Source organism: Carcharhinus amblyrhynchos, chromosome 20 (assembly GCF_965287045.1).
Source record: "Carcharhinus amblyrhynchos chromosome 20, sCarAmb.v2.hapA, whole genome shotgun sequence".
Lineage (NCBI taxonomy): Eukaryota > Metazoa > Chordata > Chondrichthyes > Carcharhiniformes > Carcharhinidae > Carcharhinus > Carcharhinus amblyrhynchos.
In genome coordinates, this window is record NC_137343.1 from 33,037,521 (window position 1) to 33,060,647 (window position 23,127).

At 42.6% G+C, this 23,127-nt stretch overlaps 1 protein-coding gene across 1 annotated transcript in view; it reads right to left on the reverse strand.

Moving 5' to 3' along the window:
- Positions 1–6,289: 6,289 nt before the first annotated feature.
- rbm19 (RNA binding motif protein 19) overlaps positions 6,290–23,127 on the reverse strand; it is a 249,000-nt gene continuing 232,162 nt past the window's right edge. The window contains exon 25 of the mRNA XM_080208402.1: positions 6,290–7,102. The gene's annotated coding sequence lies outside the window, so the exon portion shown is untranslated. The remainder of the gene's footprint in view (positions 7,103–23,127) is intronic.

Below are 23,127 nucleotides of genomic sequence, written 5' to 3' on the forward strand. Positions count from 1 at the left end.
CGGTGGTAGGGAAATTAATGGAAAAAATACTTAGGGGTAGGATGTATGAGCATTTGGAGCGTTGCGATCTGATTAGGGATACGCAACATGGCTTTGTTAGAGGGAGGTCTTGCCTTACAAATCTGGTGGAATTCTTTGTGGAGGTGACAAAAACGGTTGACGATGGGAGAGCCGTTGATGTCATCTATATGGATTTCAGTAAGGCGTTTGACAAAGTCCCTCATGGTAGGCTGGTAGAAAAGGTTAAGGCGCATGGGATACGAGGCCAGGTAGCTAGGTGGATTGAGAACTGGCTGGGTAATAGGAGACAGAGGGTAGTTGTGGAGGGGACCTTGTCGGGCTGGAGGCCAGTGACCAGTGGTGTGCCGCAGGGCTCAGTATTGGGACCTCGCCTCTTTGTAGTATACATAAATGACTTGGAAGAGAGCGTAGGTGGTGTGATCAGCAAGTTTGCTGATGACACCAAGATGGCAGGGTTGGCGGGTACTGAACTGGAATGTCAGGTGATACAACAGGATATAGATAGGTTGGTGCATTGGGCAGATAGGTGGCAGATGGAATTTAATCCTGACAAATGCGAGGTGATGCATTTTGGAAGGAATAATGCAGAGAGGAGCTATGTGATAAAAGGTAGACAGATTAGGAGTATAGACATACAGAGGGACCTGGGAGTGCAGGTTCACAAATCCATGAAGGTTGCGTCACAAGTGGAGAAGGTTGTTAGGAAGGCTTATGGAATGTTAGCCTTTATAGGAAGGGGTATAGAGTATAAAAGCTGCCGTCTAATGCTTCAGTTGTACAGAACGTTGGTTAGACTGCATTTGGAGTACTGCGTCCAGTTCTGGTCACCTTACTACCGGAAGGACGTGGAGTCTCTGGAAAGGGTGCAGAGGAGGTTTACCAGGATATTGCCTGGCATGGAGGGGCTGGGTTACGAGGAAAGGTTGGAGAAACTAGGACTATTCTCCTTGGAAAGACGGAGATTGAGGGGGGACATGATAGAGGTATATAAGATACTGAAGGGAATAGATAGAGTCAATAGTGAGAGACTGCTCCCTAGACTGGGTACAAACACGAGAGGACATGATTTAAGGGTGAGGGGGGAGAGATATAATTTGGAAGTGAGAGGAAGGTTCTTTACGCAGAGAGTAGTGGGGGTATGGAACGCGCTACCGAGTAGGGTGGTGGAGGCAGGAACGTTGGACTCGTTTAAGGTTCAGTTAGATAGACACATGAGTGAAACGAGGATGGAGGGTTATGGTAGGGGCTATTAAATAAGGTTAGAACCTCGGGAGACACCGGAAAAGCAGGCTTGTAAGATTAACGTTTTTGTCTTTTTATTCTGCAGGTGGAGGTCCACCTCGTGTCAAACGAGGGGCATGCACACGGTGGGTCATGCGTGGGCTGCTCTTGGAAGTTCCGGGAGTGGCCTAGTACTTCGTGTCGGTGTGTGCGCTTGATCCTGGACCGGTAGACGGGCGCCGCAACAGCTCGGTGACTAGCACTGCTAGCTGTGCAGATACATGGATTTGGGCCTGTGTCTGTGGGAGTTTGCGCATTCTCCCTGTGGTTGCGTGGGTTTCCTCCGGGCGCTCCGGTTTCCTCCCACACCCCAAAGATGTGCTCTTAGGCTGATTGGTTTTACCAAATTGACACTATTCTCCCCTGAATCTGGCTAAGTTAGGGGTTCCATTAGTAGACACACAGGGTAGAATAGGTGTAGGGTGACGCGGCGGCGCGGGCTCGTTGGGCCGAAGGGCCTGTTTCCCGTGCTGGGTTGTTCTTTGTACATACAGAATGCCACAGGAAGATCAGTTAAAATTATTTTAAAAATTCATTCCCCAATTTTGGTATCATTACTTTGGTCCCAATGATACAAAATGACATCTGACATTGGATCACAGGACAAATATTTTAAAAAATATAATACGCAGCTTTTGCAGATCTGAAACAAATTAAAAAAAAAGCAGACGGATAAATATGTCATATATAAATTCCAATGGCTTTCAATGAGATGCAGTTTCCACTTGTAAGATTTTGTACATAGGCTCTCTAATTAGTTTCTGAATACATCATGCAAAACCCATATGGAAGTAAAATATGGTTAAAGAATGCATTGTTATTCAATAAATGGATTGTCTCTGCTTAAGACTTCATGAGATTTCCAGAAAAAAAGATTTACGTCAATTAGAATTTAAATTTAGATTTCTTTTTCACAAAACAATATGCTTGTATATTTTACACAAAAATACATAATCCTATCATGAATGGTGTATGTGAAATGCTCAGTGTAAACTATTACATATTGCGGAATATGCATATCTTTCTGTGACTGAGAAATCATTTCCTCATGCTTGCATTTTTGTATGTAATCCATTTACCTGCTTACAGTATAAAAACTAGGAACTGTTAAGCGGATGGTAGGGAAAAATCCACACTTGCTAACATGGTGAGGTTTTGAGGAAAGTTGATTCTTTCCTCTGGTCCTTTGAACAGCATTTGGTGTGGAGGGCACAGACATTGTTATTCAATGGGGAGGACAAAGGGTTCATTGTGAGTCAGGGAAAGTTGTTACCTTGACTGAAAGAGCACAATGGTTAGTGCGGAAAATCTCGCAGCTGTGAAATTAACTGCAGGCTACAGATCCACACAACGTCAGCCGTACGAGTTTGCTGAGGGCTCCACATTTAACCCTGTCGATCTCTAACCTTGGGTGGAATCATAATACAAAATGTTTTAACATTTGTTAAAAACGGTATTTAATTTTCCATGGCATTGATCACACAATGAATACATCGATAAATTCAGATACAAATTTCACTACAAAACAGCTGATTTACAAATGCTTTCAATATATTGATTTGCATTTCAATGTAGCCTACAATTTAAAATATTATAAATGCAGCCCTAAAACTGAGCCCAATCTTGTCTCTTGCTTGTACATTCCTACAGTTCTTGGATATCTTATTTTCTGCTGACCCAATGAAAGTTGCTTTCAAGTCAGAGGGAAATAGGAATCCAATACATTGGTGAAGAAACACACGTGAACCATATGGAGAGACAAACAACAGAAAGGCCTATGCATTGATTGAGAAAGACTTGAAGCAAATACAAAAAGATGTTGCAGTGAGCGAAGTGCGTTAAGATCCGCAGAAAAAGGAGCAGAAGACAAAGAAACACAGTGAAAGTGGAAAAGGAAGATGTTTCAGGAAGACAAGTCATTTTTAATTTTCTCAACAAGCATTTCCTAATGAGCAATGCCACAGCAGAACACTAGCTGAGTTAGAACATTTAGTGAATGACCAGATTATGAAATTGTGCCAGTTAGTTATAAATGACAATGCAATTTATACATTGCTGAGATCCCAATTGGACTGCCACAGTATTCTGCTATCAGACTTCACAACTGAGTATAAAAAGACACTGACTGTAAAATATGTAAGTTTTGAATGTGTAAGTCCAGTATTTTGTTCCAGGTCACATTTGCAATTCAGCATTGATGATGAGGAAGATTAGCTGGAGGGAAAAACAAGTAGAAGTTGACACATTTGGTACAATATTAGGCACTAGAGCATGTACTAATGTGCATGTAGGAATGGGACATAACAGAGAAAAGCTATGTATGCTTACAAAAAACAATTACATGGAGAACAGCATCTAAAGGGGGAGAATTCAAAGTAAAGTTTATTTATTAGCACTGCAATGAAATTACTGAAAATCCGCTGGTTACTCTCCAACACCTATTCGGGTACACTGAGGGAGAATTTAGCACGGCCAGTGCACCTAACCAGCACATTTTTTGGACTGTGGGAGGAAATCGGAGCACTCAGAGGAAACCCACGCAGAAACAGGGAGAATGTGCAGACTCCGCAAGCCGGGAATCGAACCTGTGTCCCTAGTGCTGTGAGGCAGCAGTACTAACCTCTGTGCCACTGAGGCAAGGTGATCACAGAAGGTAAAGATTTGTTTAGAACATAGCTGAAAAACGAAAGTGAGAGTGCCCTGAGGAGAAAATTATGAGTCTCGGCAGGGAGTGTTCATGTGTGCGCGTGTATGGGGGGAGGGGGCGGTGTTGGAGGGAACTGAGATGGAAGATAGCAATTATTTTAAGGAAGATGTTTGAGGAATGGAACAAGGTGAGGTGTTCCAGAGCTTAAAGCAATGTTATTCTAAAATGTGAACATTTTTGCTTTTGTTTTAAAGTTTGTAACATTTGCACATTAAAAATTTCAATCACTGAGGAAAGAAAACTGCACAAATCTTTTCAAAAAACACGCTGAATAATTTGGTTCAACAACAAATCATGAATTTAAAAATTCGTTCACGGGATATGGGCGTCGCTGGCTGGCCAGAATTTATTGCCCATCTCTAGTTGCTTTGGAGGGCAGTTGAGAGTCAACCACATTGCTATGGCTCTGGAGTCACATGTCGGCCAGACCAGGTAAGGATGGCAGATTTCCTTCCCTAAATGAAATTAGTGAACCAGATGGGTTTTTCCCCATAATCGACAATGGTTTCACGGTCATCAACAGATTCTTAATTCCAGATATTTTTAATTGAATTTAAATTGCACCATTTGCTGTGGCTGGATTCAAATCTGGGTCCCTGAATTTCTGGAGTAATACTCTAGCAATAATACCATTAGGCCATCGCCTCCCTTGTCAAGAGCATCCAGTAATGTAAGGAACGAGAGCACGTTCATTATTTTATACTATTATGGGAAGACAATCTGTTACTGCTTGAACTAAGTGAATTCAATCATAACTACTGCTATTCAATTTTCAAACATGTACAGCTTTAAATAGGCTTTCCCCAGAATAAATGGAAATGTAGGCATTTTTTGTGTTAAGTGTTAACATTAAAAAGTGTGACTAAAAATCATGATGAAGTAACATTTATAGACAGGAAGTACGCATCACAAATTTACAGCAACATACCTAGACATTTCAGGCACTGAACACCCAAACACTACCCAAATAGGCCAGGACCAATCTTAAATTTAGAAAAACATTCTCTACTTTAACTAAAGAGGTGGAATATTTCTATTATATTGATCCAAGTCAAATTTGAAATTGGGTCTTCAGTGTGGGTATACTTGAAATGGCATTTATATACCAGTGTGTGATCTAAAACAGCACTAAAACAATAAAGTTAAAGTTTATTTATTAGTCACAAGTAAGGCTTACATTAACACTGCAATAAGGTTACTGTGAAATTCCCCTAGTTGCCATAGTCCGGTGCCTGTTTGGATCCATGCACTGAACCAGCATGTTTTTCAGAATGTGAGAGGAAACCAGAGCACGGGGAGAATGTGCAAACTTCACATAGACAGTAACCCAAGCTGGGAATCGAACCCGGGTCCCTGGTGTTGCGAAGCAGCATTACTGCTGTGCCGCTCCAGTAAAATACAAGGTCAAACTATCACCGATTCGAAAATGTAAAAGGGCCAACTGAACGAACTTAGATTTTGGTGAAAGTTTTGTCTTGGGAAAGTAAAACGAATTAAGACCGCACTCGTGAAATTCCAAAAGTCATTGTTCCCTTAGTAAATATAGTTTAAAAAGTTCAATATTCTAAATCTGCACCTTGACTTGTAAAAATGCTGTTGGACACAGTTTCAACATTAGCTCCCCCATCGATAATAAAGATTACCTGACGTATGCATCAAAGGACCATAAGTGGAGCAGCCCATTGAGAGCAGGGGCAGCAACATAAATTTGACATAAACTGAGGCATAAAAACGTGTGAAATGCTATATATTAAAATACAATAGATCTATTACTTATAAGAATTTTAAGCTTGTCTTCAGCAATTCAGTCAGTTATTGCTTTAAGGCTAAACTGCTGAACCCTGTAACATTTAAATGCTGCTGGATGTGACATTTTTAGTGAGCGGCTATGTACATTCACATGTGTATGTAATAAAGAAAACACATAGGTCGACCTTCAACTCAGATATCAGCACCCATTACGCATGTAAATACATGCAATATGCTGATGTAATTACTCTTTGATGCCTGTGGTACTGCAGTCCCTGAAGCCACACTGTTTGCAGAGACGTGTCCAAGCACCAGATAAATATTCTTTCCAAGAGTGTGTGAAAATGGAACATTCCACATGAAACTCATTTTCAAGATTCACATTAGGGCCTCAAGTCTAAATTCATCATTATATCAAAGCCTCCCATTCTGCGGTTATGTGCAAGTGTTAGAACTACTTCGCCTCGACATGCCAGGATGTATAAATGTATGGATGTGGCAAATCTTTCACCTCATAACACAACACATTGATATGACAAATTCTGAATCTTTTACTGGGTTTTGTGGGAAAGTGGAGCCTGTTTTTAAGAAGACATCATTAGGTATGAAGATTTCATAAATACATGGTGCAGTATTTTAGAAGCTGAAGCATAACAATACAATGGCTCATTAAGAACAGCTTCCTACTGATTGTACTTAAAACATACAAAGATAGAAATTCTGTGAAACTCTTTGCTATTCATCTTGACAACCAACAATAAAGCACTGACGACCACATTCTCAGACTTATGACTGATGTAGAGAAGTTACTGTATTCTCTCTCTTCAATAGCAGGATCAATACAACTGCACAATATTCGTGCGCATGGAAGATTTTTTCTGCTATTAGTTTTCATCTTCCAGTCACTATGTGTCAGGCTTCAAATTACCTCATAAAGTTTATTTAGTATTCCATGAATACATAACCAGTTGGCACAACGGTTTTTCATCATGAGTTTGAGATGGGAGTTCAAAAATCGATTACACTGCCGCTACTTTTCACAAACGTTGCTCAATAGGTTGTAGAGTGTGCCATTCATGCATCATGATTTATGACTAGACTGCAAACAGTCATTGATATCTATCAGAGTTTGTGCAGGTTGTACTGTTTGCAGTTAAGAGTTTCTCACAATGCAGCCACGGAAACATTTCAAAAGCAAAACAGATGGCCGTTTGACTCCTTCCAACTTGCTGATGGGACCAAGGTTTTTTTTTCCCTCTCGCTGGTTCTTGATGACGCAACTCTTGAGGTTTTCGATGGCTGTCCATCACTTGCATAGTAAGTGTAACCGATTCATGGGTGTACCTTTGCAAAAGAGAAACATCACTGGAATTAAAATCAAGAAAAACACAGAATGCTGCTGATGGTTATTCAGTTGCATCATAAAATACAGTACAACATCCAAGGCTGCTGGCCCTAACTTTTCCTTAAAGATTAATATGAACATTTAATCTGATTACAGCTGGATCCATATATACGAAGTTGGGTTTATGTAAGAGAAAGGAATCTTCTGACCTTGCCTCTCCCCATTCACTTTTGATCTACTGACATGTACTTTAGATTTAGAGAAACATGGTAGATACATCTTAGCAGATCAAAAAAAGACTGAGGCGATGGACCAAATTCATTCCTATAACAATCACAACTGCAAATGAGCTTGCTATACTATGTATATTTAAGCCTTTTAGCTGCTGATGCATTACTATTTATTAAAATATATTATATAAGGGTGTACACATTTCTGCAAATATTTTAACTTTTGAGAGGTATGTACTGAAATAATGTCCTAAGGTTACAAGGGGAATTAATAGCTTGGTATAATTCAGACAGCCCTGAGGATATAATTGCAAACTGAAGGTCCCTTTTGCAACTGATCTGATATTGTAGTTCAGAGGGCCAGAAAATTATAGTTAATTATTTCACTGCTCACTTATGTTAGTAACTGGAACTTTCGCAGGCTGGTCACTGTTCCACAAACAGCTCATCACTGATTTATTACTTTCACTGCCACTCATAATGGGGAAGTTTGAAGATTTGCATTCATTTCTGGTCATCACTGGATGCAAATAATTGTTTTATTTTGAAATTTTTACAGAACTGTATCAATTCTGTTCACAGTCCATTTGGTGAATGTTGAATAGACTTGAAGTGCTGTCAACTGAACAAGTAATGAACAAGCTGATACACAGCTTAATATTACCCCAGGTAGGGGCACATGGTTCAAAGCTAAAGATAGATTTGGAAGAGTGAAAGATTTAAAGATAATTGTACATAACATTTAAAATGCCTGTCTTTAATTTCTACTATTTCCCAAAAATGACATTGCCTCAGAGCAAAGTGTTTTCTTCCAAGTAAATGCTTTACAAAACATGAATTGGTTGACAATGAATCCAACGCCATTAATAAAGATCAATAAGTTGGGTCTAATACCATTAGGCCACCAACAATGATTAACAAGATAGATAACATATAATCAGAAATGGTTTAATCAATTCATTATAGCTCTGACATTGGGCCACAGTGCAACTGGGGAGGCTACATTAATTCTCCAAAGTCTAATTCTCAAGAAGAAGATTTAATTTCACTGTTTTAAAAATTATCGTTGCCACAAGTATCATGCAAATGTGCAACACAAATGAGCTTATAATATGGTTCCTTTTGCTCACTGTCACTTCCTTACAATGGTTACGTGCACAACTGTCTTCTTTTAAAATTACTTACTGATGAAATATGAAGAGAAAATAGGATAATTTGCTTTTTTGAAAAAGCATTTCCTTGCTCCACAACCTAACCTTTTTCTCTCCAGCTTCATGTATTTATTGCCTCCTCTGGCCACTCCTTTCTCTAGCCTTATCTTCTCCCTGCTCTTTCTAATCATTGCACTTGACAGTTGCTGCATCTCGGCGTACCTTCTCACCTCCTCAATAAGCCATGAGGAACTAGCAGAAGACATCCAACTGCGATTGACCAGTCATGGTGCGTAAGTGCCAAAACATTAAGGGTTCCAGTTTCAACAGTGCGCCACTTTGTAATGAAAAAGGTGGGAATTCAATTTGAACAAATGCATTGGAATATAAACAAAATACATAACTCAATATTTTTTTTCTCCCCAAGCATATTCTGGCTTGTCCATAAGGCCCATAAAGTATTTCTGTTTGTGGAGTTACATGTTATTAAGCTTGACACCTCTTGGTCGTTTATTTTTCCTGTAAAAGAAATGCTTTCCATTGTGCGTGCAGTGCATAGTACATTCTATCTGCATCTGGAGGTGCGTACGTGATCTTATACATAAACTGATCTTGAACCGCTTTATAAAATTTGTGAAAGGTACAGATAGAAATAAATGCGAGAAAACAACTTAACCAGGAAAGTAGTTTAAGTATTTAACCTTTAAACAGTATGCAGGCATACTGCAATCCAGCATGTTATTGCCTTGAGGAATAAAGTAAGAAAATCTGTTTTTTTTAAGGATTCAATTTGTTCTGCAATATTAACAGAGTGGAAAAGAGAGTTTGAATGAGGCTTTTAATAGACATTATTCAGATTGACCAATTATATAGGGCTTTAAAGACACTGATATAGAAAGAATGAGATAAATTTGCATCTAGTAAATTGGTTTCTGACGGGGCTGCAACAACCTTTCAAGTTGGCAATGCATGGAAATGAGAAAGATTTAGAAGCAGGCAACCAGTTCCAACAGAAAGTTTTACATTTCATTTGCAAATGATTCTCACATTCTATAGCATAGGGATTGTACGCATTTTACAAACCTTCTCTTCTAGAACCTCCCTTGAGACCGATCACAAATCTTGATAGAAGTTAAGAAAAATTCACAAAATAATCTGACATGAGTTTACAAACATATTGTTAGGATTGCTCTGTAACCCCAACCTACGTCATTTTAATGAACGAAAAAATGTTACTCACAAGATATTGGGGTTAAAAGCCTGATTTACGTCCCTAACATTACACATTAGAGTTTACTTCTTAGTGTCCCAAGTAGGCTTACATTAACACTGCAGTGAAGTTACTCTGAAAATCCCCTAGTCGCCACACTCTGGAGCCTGTTCGGGTTACACTGAGGGAGAGTTTAGCATGGCCAACCTAACCAGCACGTCTTTCGGACTGTAGGAGGAAACCAGAGCACCTGAACGAAACCCACACAGATGGAGAAAATGTGTAGACCCTACACAGACAGTGACCCATGCCAGGAATCGAACCCAGGTCCCTGGCGCTAACCATTGTGCTTCAGTGATTTCAAGGCAAAGTAACTTGCTATCTTATTATTATTACTTATCGTACAAAACCCAGTACATACAATGGTATTTGTTATATTTGAAACAAAAAAGAAGATACTGAAATTTATAACCAATGCACCAGCAAAGCACAGGTTAAAATGTTTCACTGGCAAAGTTATACTCAGTTTAAGTATCCATTTGAAACACTAATTTGGACTTTCTTTCAAATGCTGATGTTATACTGGCTGTGTATTAGTAATATTTTTACTGTCACTTACGATTCTCAGACTTGGTAACTTTTAAAATATTTGTTTTATTTGAGCCTGTGCCTTTTTAAGCTAACCTTTATGACTGTGTTTTCCTTTGGGATTCAGCATTAGGGATTATTTTCTTCTCCAGTGGTGAGTAAGGGATCATGAATATATCAAATCTCACAGCTTTCCTTTTGTTCATGATAGCACAAACTTCCATGGTTCTGAATTTGGCACCAGTTTTCTTACTGGGGCTTGGATATGACAATGCCATTGCCCCTTGGCGTTAGGGAGATTAGCAGGGTAAATACGTGGAGATACGGGGATAGGGCCTGGGTGGGATTGTTGTTGGTGTATGCTCAATGGGCCCCAATGGTCTCTTTCCATACTGTGGGGATTCTATGAACAGTGGGGAATGATTTGTCAACATAACATGGAACCAATGTATCTGGCCCAAATAACACTGCATTATGAATGAGGAAGTAGTGACGATGCATTTCAGATCTGTCATTTACAGTTTAATAAATTACCATCAAAGCACCAGAAATCACCTTCATTTATAAATATAAAGTGCAAAGTTTTATTTTAAATACTGCAAGGATATAAACTTCTGGTGCACACTAGTACTTTCGTCATTTCTTAAGCAAACAATGGGAGACAGTGTGTATGAAAAGAAACACCAGCCAGGACAGCAAACAAGCTGCTGATTTGGCACAAACTTGCAATTTTCAATGGCAGTTATCAGGCTGTGCTTGAAACACCGTTACATCAAAGCCCTGCAGGTGAATGTTTTGGCAAAAAAAATAATTTTCACACTGTATATTTTATTTGCCCTGGTACAATATAGCGCTGCTATTTAAATTCATTGGATTTTCCAATCAGCCTAGCTCACTCCACCAGAAACAATAAAACAGTCTTCGCTGTTCTTCTGCTGACTAGCCATGCAGCAAAGCAGCTACCAGCAACACGCATCAGTGGGCATCTTGGAGACTGATGCTATTCCAGCAGTGTATGTACACTCTCTGCCTACAAAATGATTAATAAATCTGTAGGCGAGAGACAGAAAGCAAATATATTTGCCTCTGTATTGCTAACTCATCCTATGTTTTATTGACAAAAAGTAAAGCCAACCATCAACCTGAAATATGTTGACTATAATTTCAGATTTTTATAGGCATACTGTTTCTGTGCTTCAAACTCCATTAATAATAAGTGCAGTGTAAAAGCAAGATAAATCCATTTGAAAACTATCATCTGAACTGCACCATTAAACCCCACCTTTATCTTAATTTTTAAACAAAGACAAAAGTAGATGCACAATGTTACAACGCACACCTCTTTTTTTGCTATTAGTGATGGCAGAATTACTGTTTATAGACCCCTTTTCGTAGCTTTATCTCACTTGCTTCCAAAAAGCATCTTTTGTTAGAGTACCCTTTTGCTGCCCTAAAGATGGTGAATATTGGACCTGTTCGATATCAAATCTCCACAGATGAGCCCTAGAATTACTGATGAAGTCAAAGGAACATTTTGACCAGACTAATTTTAAGACCCTGTAAAACCTGGAATTGAAATAAATGGTAGTTGGTGACTGAGGTTTAAGAAAATAAAGATTGAAAGGGCGTCTCTCTCAAACACACTCACTTGTCATTGGATCTTTCCCTGCTGTCAATATTTAGCATGTGATATTTCACTAGCGCACTCATATGCACATACAAGTGGATATCAGCTTACTAATGGTGTCAAACTGAGGAGATAGAAAACAATGAGGATGAAGGCAGGAAACTACAGAACAAACAGACTAGGAGAATGGGGGAGTGTGAGATGTAGAACATAGTCAACACTTTAAGGTGTGGAACATAGATGACATTTCTGGTCATACGAACAAAGAATGAAAACTTATTTAAATGGTAATATTCTTGAACCACAGGGATCTAGCCTTTAAGGACGGAAATTAAAATGTGAATTGGATTGGCTACGGAATTAAAAAGACGGTTTTATACGATGACAAGTTGTAGAAATATTCAATAAAGCTGAGTAGATCATTGTCATAAAGACCAACCAGTTCATCAATAGAGAAGGGAATCAGATGCCCCAGCCAGTCTGACTGCATGTGCTCAACTTTGGACTAAATCTTCAGGGGATTAGCACTATCCGTCCGACTGACACTCCAATTTTTTTCACACTAATATGTAACTCTATTTGTGGCCTGGACTTCCGGACTTTTTCCCCCTCAAAAATATATTTATAAAATATCTGAAAAATGTTATGAATATTCCAAAGTGGCCACAAAATGCAATAGTATTCAGGTTCTCCATATATATCATATTGTATTGAGGTATTTCAATACAGTCAAAGAAACATCACAGACATTTCAAAATGGTCATTGCAAATGGTGCAAGAGTTTTTAAAAGCTATCCACATAGATCAAGTTGCACTCTGAGGTGCTTCAATACAATAGGGACACATGTAATGTTCACTGTATACATTCAAAGAGCCGAGTTTTACACCCTTTGGTTCACTATGGCTGAATGAAAGGTCCGAGATAGCAACCTTTCCCTCTGTGGTGCTGTCCCAAGCTTTAGCGCGTACCTCAGCATGTAGTCCTGGCTTCCGAACCAGGCCTTTCCAGAAATGCCATGACAATGAACCACGTTGTTTTATTGAATATCTAAAGCTTGCCATTGTATAAACCCATCTTTTTGCTTCTGTGTTTAATCCAATTCACATTTTAATTTCCAACCTTAAAGGCTAGACCCATGTGTACATCCCTTTGATTCAAGAAATGCCATGGTTCTGGGAGTCATCTTTTGTAGTACAGAATCGTCAGAGGAAACCAAGCTACGTCTCCCTTTTAATGGCACTTACTGCTGCTAAGTTTTCATTCACTAGCATATTGAAAAGCTTTGGGGCATCTCCTTAGCTTTACCCTATGTTAGTGAATGAGTGTGTGAGGTAAGTGGGTAGGATACCAGCTGAGTAATGTGGCAGGTGGGTAGGATGGCAGGGTGCAGAGTAGCAAAGTCAGGTTTGAGGGGGTGGGAAATGGCAGGTGGAGAGTTAATGCAGAGAGGATTTGGTGGGGGAGGGGGTGGAGGGGTGAATTGGAGAATGACTGGGATATAAGGGATTTGAGGGAAAAATGACAGTGGGTCAGTCAGAGGATTATGGGGACTCAGAGGCTAGAGGGGTTGGAGGAAAGATTGAAGGGTCATGGCGGAGCCAGAGGGCTGGGATGCAGTTGGAGTGAGCAGAAGGAGATTTGGAGCATCAGGGTCAAGCAGAAGGGGTGGGGGGACAGCCAGAGCATTGGAACTTCTGAGGGATCCTTCAAAAGCATTGTCTGGGATACATCTGGTCTCTGACCTTCTGGAAACTGCAAGATCTGGGCCATCACGTTGTTGATAGGGATAGGAAACATTCTGCCTCGGCAGTGGTGCCTACACCCCAAAAAACAAAGCCGATTTTGGACTATCAGAATATGGAAAGCTAAATTACAGCTTTCAAATAGGTAATTTAAGATTATAAAATCACAAAAAAAATTGCAATGGAAATCATTAAAAATAGATATGAAGGTTCCTCTGTTTCTAGCTAAAGAAACATATACGGAAGCTTCGGGACAGGTACAAAAATGCTAATAGAACGTTTGCCTTTATCTTATGGGGTTGTACTACAAAGATGAGTAACTTGTACCTCAGTTCTCTCATGCCATCTTGAATATTGTGATCAGTTCTGGGTACTGTATATCAACAAGGTTGTATTAGTCTAGGAGTGAGTGCAGATGACAGGTTGCACAAATGTGGCTTGTAGCCTCTCGAATAAAGAAGATCAAGAAGTGATCTATTCTGGGTGTTTAAAATGATTAAATAATTCAATCTTCATCCTTCAGGTACCATACCTTAAGTTGGAGACTTCCACCAAATTGGTTCGTCATTATGCTTGGTTTGCCGCTGCATTCTGCAGTATGACTGAGTAGGGAACACTCCAGCTCTTCCCATTGGCCATCAGGAAGAATTCACAGGCTGATCAACAACTTGGTGGGCCATGTTATGAACACGCCTTCTGTGTTCGTCAAGTTCTGAAGTGGGACTTGAACACTTTCCAGTCACAAGACTTCCAAAAAAGATTCCATAATATATTTAAGGATGAATGACTTCCTTTGGTGAGAGAGGAGGGCACACCATCTGTGAAAGTTAGAGGCACTTCAAAATGAAGTGATATAAGCGAGCACTTCTTTATTTCTCACTGACTTACACTGGCTCCTGATCAAGCAATGTCTTACTTCTGTATTTTCTTTATTCATTCATGGGACACAGGCATCACTGGCTGGCAAGTATTTATTGCCCATCCCTAGTTGCCCTTGAGAGAGTGGTGGTGAGCTGCTGCTTTGAATTGATGCTATCCACGTGCTGTAGGGAGGGAATTCCAGGATTTTGACCCAGCGACTATGAAGGAACAGTGATATATTTCCAAGTCAGGATGGTGAATGGCTTGGAAGGGAATTTGCAGGTGATTGTGTTTCCATGTACCTGCTGCCTTTGTCCTTCTAGTTGGAAGAGGCTGTGGGTTTGGAAGGTACTGTCTAAGGATCTTTGGTGAATTGCTACAGTGCATCTTGTAGATAGTACACACTGCTGCTACTTTCCAGCCACATAAACCTGCAAGATATCTGGACGCTAACACTGGTGCCCTTTGGCAATCCCCATTTTAATTTTTCCAGCATTGATGGCCATGCCTTCAGTTGCTTCAGCCTCAAGCTCTCCACCTTGTTTTATGTCACTTATAATCTATAGCTTTGACCAAGCCTTTGGTCATCTGATCTATTATCTCAAATGGTTTGGTGGCATACTTTGCTTTATAAAGGTACTCTGCAGAATCTTGAAATGTTTCATTATGTCAAAGGTACAACATAATTTGTTGTCCGCACAGAGGTTAGATGAAATCTGGAACTCTCCCCGAAAGGCTGTAACACTGAGCCTCATTGAGGTTTCCAAAGCTGCAGTCTACAGATCTTTAATAATCAAGAAATATGGAGCAAATACAAGTTGAGGATTAGAACAGCCATGACCTAACAGAATGGCAACTGGCTGAGGGGTTGACTGGTCTTTCCAAGTTCCTACCTTCCAATTAAATTACTACAGGTTAAACCTCAGTCTCATAGAGTGGGCATTTAGAAATGTATTGCAAGCATCTGTTGCAGTTAAACCATTAATACTGCAGTTTAAAGTTAGAGAATATGACGTCTCTTTTGTCATAATACTGTTGCTTTTTAAAAAAATCACGATGGATTGACATTAAAGAAAACCTGGTTTTATAAGTTGAAGTTACGTTGATGAGTATGAAAGAGATAGTGAGCGAGAGACAGCTCAGATTCCAGCGTGCCACATTCTGTGAGGAAGTCTTTTTCAGGAACTTTTGAAAAGATTACAGAACGAAAAAGCAAACAAATGGCTGATATTTCACTGGATTTTATATATTACATTTATTACTACATTGCTTTGTTTTGATATTTCATTACCAAGTTCTGAACTCTAGGGTACTATATAAAATTATTGCCTGCCTTAATGTGCTGGTAAATGGAATGCCTGCTGATGATACCTTGAATTCGTTTAATTTCACAGTAACTATTTGGCAATTTCCTTCATTCTTGGGTAGACAGAAGGTGCAGGACACCAGCACTTTAAAATATGTTGATTAAAATTTACCGTGAAGTGAAAGATAAGGAAGATTTCCCTGTACATTCAAAATCACAGGATGTGGGGTAACAAGTAACTGTCTGTGAAGAGTTTGCATGTTCTTGCTGTGTCTGCGTGGGTTTCCTCCAAGTGCTCCACTTTCCTCCCACAGTGCAAAGATGTGCAGGTTAGATTGATTGGCCATGGTACGTAGTCCCTTAGTGTCAGAGGGATTAGCAGGGTAAATATGTGGGGTTACAGTAGTAGGGCCTGGGTGGGATTGTTGTCGGTGTTGGCTTGATGGACTGAATGGCTTCTTTCTGCTCTGTAGCGATTCTATGATTCTAACAAATGACTTTCCCTCATCTGTTTAATTTGTTCCAAAAAAACTCCCAAAGTTACCATACTTTGTGCAAACCACACCTGGCAGGTGGTCTTTCTATGCGTGAACTGACAAAATAAGTTGTTGGAATCCTATATGAATTTTAGTGTACTGTAACTGCAAAAAGTTAATTGCCAACTCTAGGTTACAAAACCAAAGACTTGCGGCTCACTTGCAAGGAGCATGGTATAACTACGACAAGAAAAATGGGTGTTAAAACTCTAATCTGCAACAATTTATTTTATACAATAGAAATGGTGCAACAACAGCTTTACCACACACACAATAAGGTGAGGTTGAAGGGTTAAGCCCCAGTCACCGAAATTCTGGAAGGAAGAAGCAAACTGCTTCCCAAAAGCACAGAAGCCACACTGGCATGATGCCAGTCTTTTATACCACAGTGATATGAATGAATATCTCAGTAGTTTAGTTGGCATACATCAGGCAGACAGTGGGAAAATTCACATGCCAAAATGATTTTTGCACTTCCAGAGAACAACTAATGTTCAAGTGCACCAAACCTGCTACCGCTTGCAGGGCTTCAAGAATTCTTATACAGATCTGTGATGCACATCATTTTGTGCAGTGAAGGCTCCTATCAGAAAATCAGTGGTTTGCCTTGGCCATGAATCACTGTCAAAAGCAGTTGAGTTAAACTCACTGATCAAACCCATCACACAGGTCTAAACAGTGGTCTGGAAGTGAATGTTTGTTATCTGATGCATACGGATCACAGTGAACGTGAATGGTTTGATCTGACTTCTATATCAGCAGTGTAAGCAGTTTGTGTAGTCCACTTAGCAGTTTTCCGCACCTCCAAAGTTTTATAATAGAGAATGTTTTGAAGGAACTGACAAAAAGCTTGTCCATGCGCTTGGAGTATCCTAACTATAAGATCAGCTTCCATTAACTCCCAATTAATGCAAGAAACCATTTCTCCCTTCTGCTCATTTTCTCCCCATAGTGCTGAAAGCATTCTTTGTAGATACAATGTTCCACCAGTGGCAGCTGTTCTCCTGTACCCCGTTGAAGTGGCTGCTCTTCGGGAGTAGGCTAGGGCCTAGAGTGAGTGCCGGCAGATTATTCAGCGACAGGGGGTAGTTTAGGATTGGATAGCAATTAGGAGTGGGAAGTCTTGCTGATTTTCTGCTCCTAATCCAGGGCTTTGAGCCAAATATAGTTCTTCTCTTCATGCCCTGGCTGAGTTCGCTAACTGAGCACTGACTACAGACTGAACCTGGGAATTTCCTTGTCTGTATATGAGAGTGCGTGTGCGTGCGTCTGTGTATGTAGGGGGGTGACTCTAAGTGGTTTTATTTAAAAATGGTATTTTTATCACCATGGAAGTTTGTCTACATTTATTTTAAACAGCTTTCTAAAAAGCACTAATGCAATGAGAACCCCAAATTCACCAAATATAACCTGTTCAAGAATATCCCACTGTGCTGCAAATGCATGAAAGGCAATAATTAAAAGGTTAAGTGTGATTCCTCAACCCATCTTTCTCCTGTGCACGCACACAGACATGCAACATTTAGTACAAAAATTAATTGGGAATAAAAGGTGCGTTTATGTATTTTTTGAGTCTATTTATTGGCAATTTCATGAGATATATGCAGAAAATAACTAAGTTCAAGGATTATAGATGAGAAATCATATATTCCTTACAAAACAATAAAGAAAATTCAGAAAACTGAAACTTAACATAAAACATCAATCCATTACAGTTGTGGTATACAACTGTAATATTAAACAAATGAACAATCGAATCAAGAATTTAGCTTTTCAGATAACGTACAGAAAATTCTGAGTGAGCTATAAAATAGATACAGTATAAACTATGATATGAATAGCTTGACCTCTTGTTACATAGCGCCAAATCATAAAGATCAAAAAGTGCCAGATTTAAAACCTGGTCCATTCTGAATCCTAGCTGTGGTGCAATTGTCTTTTGGGACCTCTGATTGTTATCCAATAATTATCATTGGCAGAGAGCGCGAGGGGAAAGAGAGAGAGAGCGCGAGGGGAAAGAGAGAGAGAGCGCGAGGGGAAAGAGAGAGAGAGCGCGAGGGGAAAGAGAGAGAGAGCGCGAGGGGAAAGAGAGAGAGAGCGCGAGGGGAAAGAGAGAGAGAGCGCGAGGGGAAAGAGAGAGAGAGCGCGAGGGGAAAGAGAGAGAGAGCGCGAGGGGAAAGAGAGAGAGAGCGCGAGGGGAAAGAGAGAGAGAGCGCGAGGGGAAAGAGAGAGAGAGCGCGAGGGGAAAGAGAGAGAGAGCGCGAGGGGAAAGAGAGAGAGAGCGCGAGGGGAAAGAGAGAGAGAGCGCGAGGGGAAAGAGAGAGAGAGCGCGAGGGGAAAGAGAGAGAGAGCGCGAGGGGAAAGAGAGAGAGAGCGCGAGGGGAAAGAGAGAGAGAGCGCGAGGGGAAAGAGAGAGAGAGCGCGAGGGGAAAGAGAGAGAGAGCGCGAGGGGAAAGAGAGAGAGAGCGCGAGGGGAAAGAGAGAGAGAGCGCGAGGGGAAAGAGAGAGAGAGCGCGAGGGGAAAGAGAGAGAGAGCGCGAGGGGAAAGAGAGAGAGAGCGCGAGGGGAAAGAGAGAGAGAGCGCGAGGGGAAAGAGAGAGAGAGCGCGAGGGGAAAGAGAGAGAGAGCGCGAGGGGAAAGAGAGAGAGAGCGCGAGGGGAAAGAGAGAGAGAGCGCGAGGGGAAAGAGAGAGAGAGCGCGAGGGGAAAGAGAGAGAGAGCGCGAGGGGAAAGAGAGAGAGAGCGCGAGGGGAAAGAGAGAGAGAGCGCGAGGGGAAAGAGAGAGAGAGCGCGAGGGGAAAGAGAGAGAGAGCGCGAGGGGAAAGAGAGAGAGAGCGCGAGGGGAAAGAGAGAGAGAGCGCGAGGGGAAAGAGAGAGAGAGCGCGAGGGGAAAGAGAGAGAGGGCGCGAGGGGAAAGAGAGAGAGGGCGCGAGGGGAAAGAGAGAGAGGGCGCGAGGGGAAAGAGAGAGAGGGCGCGAGGGGAAAGAGAGAGAGGGCGCGAGGGGAAAGAGAGAGAGGGCGCGAGGGGAAAGAGAGAGAGGGCGCGAGGGGAAAGAGAGAGAGGGCGCGAGGGGAAAGAGAGAGAGAGCGCGAGGGGAAAGAGAGAGAGAGCGCGAGGGGAAAGAGAGAGAGAGCGCGAGGGGAAAGAGAGAGAGAGCGCGAGGGGAAAGAGAGAGAGAGCGCGAGGGGAAAGAGAGAGAGAGCGCGAGGGGAAAGAGAGAGAGAGCGCGAGGGGAAAGAGAGAGAGAGCGCGAGGGGAAAGAGAGAGAGGGCGCGAGGGGAAAGAGAGAGAGGGCGCGAGGGGGAAGGGGGGGCGCGAGGGGGAAGGGGGGCGCGAGGGGGAAGGGGGGGCGCGAGGGGGAAGGGGGGGCGCGAGGGGGAAGGGGGGGCGCGAGGGGGAAGGGGGGGCGCGAGGGGGAAGGGGGGCGCGAGGGGGAAGGGGGGGCGCGAGGGGGAAGGGGGGCGCGAGGGGGAAGGGGGGGCGCGAGGGGGAAGGGGGGGGCGCGAGGGGGAAGGGGGGGGCGCGAGGGGGAAGGGGGGGCGCGAGGGGGAAGGGGGGGGCGCGAGGGGGAAGGGGGGGGCGCGAGGGGGAAGGGGGGGGCGCGAGGGGGAAGGGGGGGCGCGAGGGGGAAGGGGGGGCGCGAGGGGGAAGGGGGGGCGCGAGGGGGAAGGGGGGGCGCGAGGGGGAAGGGGGGGCGCGAGGGGGAAGGGGGGCGCGAGGGGGAAGGGGGGCGCGAGGGGGAAGGGGGGCGCGAGGGGGAAGGGGGGGCGCGAGGGGGAAGGGGGGGCGCGAGGGGGAAGGGGGGCGCGAGGGGGAAGGGGGGGCGCGAGGGGGAAAGGGGGGGCGAGAGGGGGAAGGGGGAGAGAGGGGGAAGGGGGAGAGAGAGAGGGCGGAGGGGGAGAGAGAGAGGGCGGACGGGGAGAGAGAGAGAGAGGGCGGAGGGGGAGAGAGAGGGCGGAGGGGGGGAGAGAGAGAGGGCGGAGGGGGGGGAGAGAGAGAGGGCGGACGGGGAGAGAGAGAGAGAGGGCGGAGGGGAGAGAGAGAGAGGGCGGACGGGGAGAGAGAGAGAGGGCGGACGGGGAGAGAGAGAGAGGGCGGAGGGGGAGAGAGAGAGAGGGCGGAGGGGGAGAGAGAGAGAGGGCGGACGGGGGGAGAGAGAGAGAGGGCGGACGGGGAGAGAGAGAGAGAGGGCGGACGGGGAGAGAGAGAGAGGGCGGACGGGGAGAGAGAGAGAGAGGGCGGACGGGGAGAGAGAGAGAGAGGGCGGACGGGGAGAGAGAGAGAGAGGGCGGACGGGGAGAGAGAGAGAGGGCGGACGGGGAGAGAGAGAGAGGGCGGAGGGGGAAGAGAGAGGGCGGGGGGGAGAGAGAGAGAGGGCGGGGGGGGAGAGAGAGAGAGGGCGGGGGGGGAGAGAGAGAGAGGGCGGGGGGGGAGAGAGAGGGCGGAGGGGGAGAGAGAGGGCGGAGGGGGCCGGGGAGGGGAGAGAGGGGGCCGGGGAGGGGAGGGGTGGGGGGAAGAGGTGGGGACGGTGTAGGGGGTAAAGGGAGGGAGGGGAGAGAGGGGAAGGTGGGAGGAGGGGGAGAGAGAACGTGATAGTGCAAGTGAACGTATGTGCATATGCATGTGTGTGGAAAATATTGGATTTGGATGTGATGCGCTACATTATTGAACAGGCTGGCAATTCTTTACCATTTAGCGACAAGTTACTTGGGTAAGATGGCAATGGGCTGCGGGCAACAAAATAAACATATGCCAATAAGAATCGATGTCTTCAGCAAAGGAATGGGAGATAATTGGAAGAATTAAGAAACGTGAAAAAAAATTGATGTATTTTTTCAGTAAACAAGTAATTTCAGGTTTTATACCTTGTGACCTTGCATTTCATGAATTCAGTACTTCTGATACCACTGGATAGCTTTGTCTCCAGCAAATCGCTACTCTCATATTTTACACTACCCATTTGCTGTCATTGATAAATCATTTCTATTCTGGCTCCTGAGAAAAAAGGGATCACTGGGCACACAAGGCTTATATTTTTACATTTCCTATTGCCTCATATGCCCTCATCTCCACAATCTGAAAGCATGAGCTGGGAGTGGCTGTGGAATAATTTTATCACATTGTTTAGCTTTGTTTCATAGTCTTACTGAACAGTTTTCCTGAGAGTCTGCCAAAATATTAGTAATTATAATTAGTGCAATAAAAATTGAACCAATTTTGTTTTTGTGTTCAATAAGGTGACAGATGCCAGTTCTGGGAATGGAAAGCTTTATTTTTGCATATCCTACATTGGCACCACGCACTCCCACATTAGGTACAGCATGACCAGATGCAGAATAAAGCTCCCTCTAACTCTTCAACAGCTCACCGGAACTTCAGTTTCAGAAGCCTTGTTACACGAATGTGATATTTTTATTTTTCTTATACCTTTCCTGCTCAAGCTTGATGTTTGAATTAAAACTGAACTTTAGGCTGCTCTGTATTGCTGGATGGAACTGGATCGAGACTATTCAAAGTCATCCAATCACTAGAGGGGGGGAAAGACTTCCATCTCATCAATGAGAATGGATTTGAAGCTAGAAGTGTGCAGTTCACAATGCGATCAAGTCCTTCACTGAACTTTGAAATATGAAATGAATTTAGTCGCAAGCTACTAATGAAACATTTCGTTGGCCATTTATATAGTACACTGTGCAGCAAGTTAATCAAAGGAAGAAACTAACATGGTTTAAAATCTTAGGTTTGGTACAAATATATTAGTTTAATGAAAAAGCCATCATCCTTCAACTTTTATTAAATTACTAATGAAGAATTTTTAGTCTGTTCTTCATTACAGGAATTGCCCGTGTTACCTTCTGTAAATTCACCAATCAGGTGTGCAAAGTACTAATGTTTGATAACTACATGATTAACTTTGTCAATGTTAATTAAAGATTTCTTTTTGCTAATTAAACAAACACAAACAAAGCTTTGATTCCCCTACCCGTTAGCTGTTTGAAGAGGTCAGAAACAATCTCCAGTTGAGACATCTGCAGACATATTGGCCTTTTAGCTCCTACTTGCTAGTACGCAGCACTTAAAAAAGACTGGTAGTTATACTAACATGCAGAGGTTTAATTTTATCTCTGTGCTAAGTGTGTTAAAAATGAGTGGACAGGGATTTGATGTAAGCTTGTTAAACTATACACTAAAAATAGGGACACGGAGGAATTAGAATGCAAAGAGAATGAAAAGCAGAATGCGAATAAATATAACACATATTAAATATAAGTACAGTACAAATGATACTTGACATGAAATTAAATGAATTTTTTAAGAAAAGTTGCTGCCATTTAAACATGATGCAACCTTCTATAAGCAGAATATACAGAAATTCTAGATGATAATACTGTGCCCATTTTTGAATACTGCTTTCAGAAAATTAGCGTAAAATAAGGAGTTAAGTCTACATGCTGGACCCCAAAGGAATTTTCTAATCTAGGATCACATTGGTTATTAGATAACTAGGGCTTATTTAGCACAGAATATTTAATGGAAGGTAGAAATTCTTCCATGCAGCACTTGTCCACAGGCTTTGACATTTTTCTGGCTACAAAGTGACAGCTGACAAAATCATTTGGGTCCACAAACGGCCGCTAGGCCACAGGTCATTTGTCTAAGAGAGCCCAGATCCAGGATTCATTACTTGAAACACTGCAAATGACACGGCCCTTCAGGCAAACGGTGCACACGCTACATTTCTGCACTTGCTGCCACCAAATAAAAGAAACAT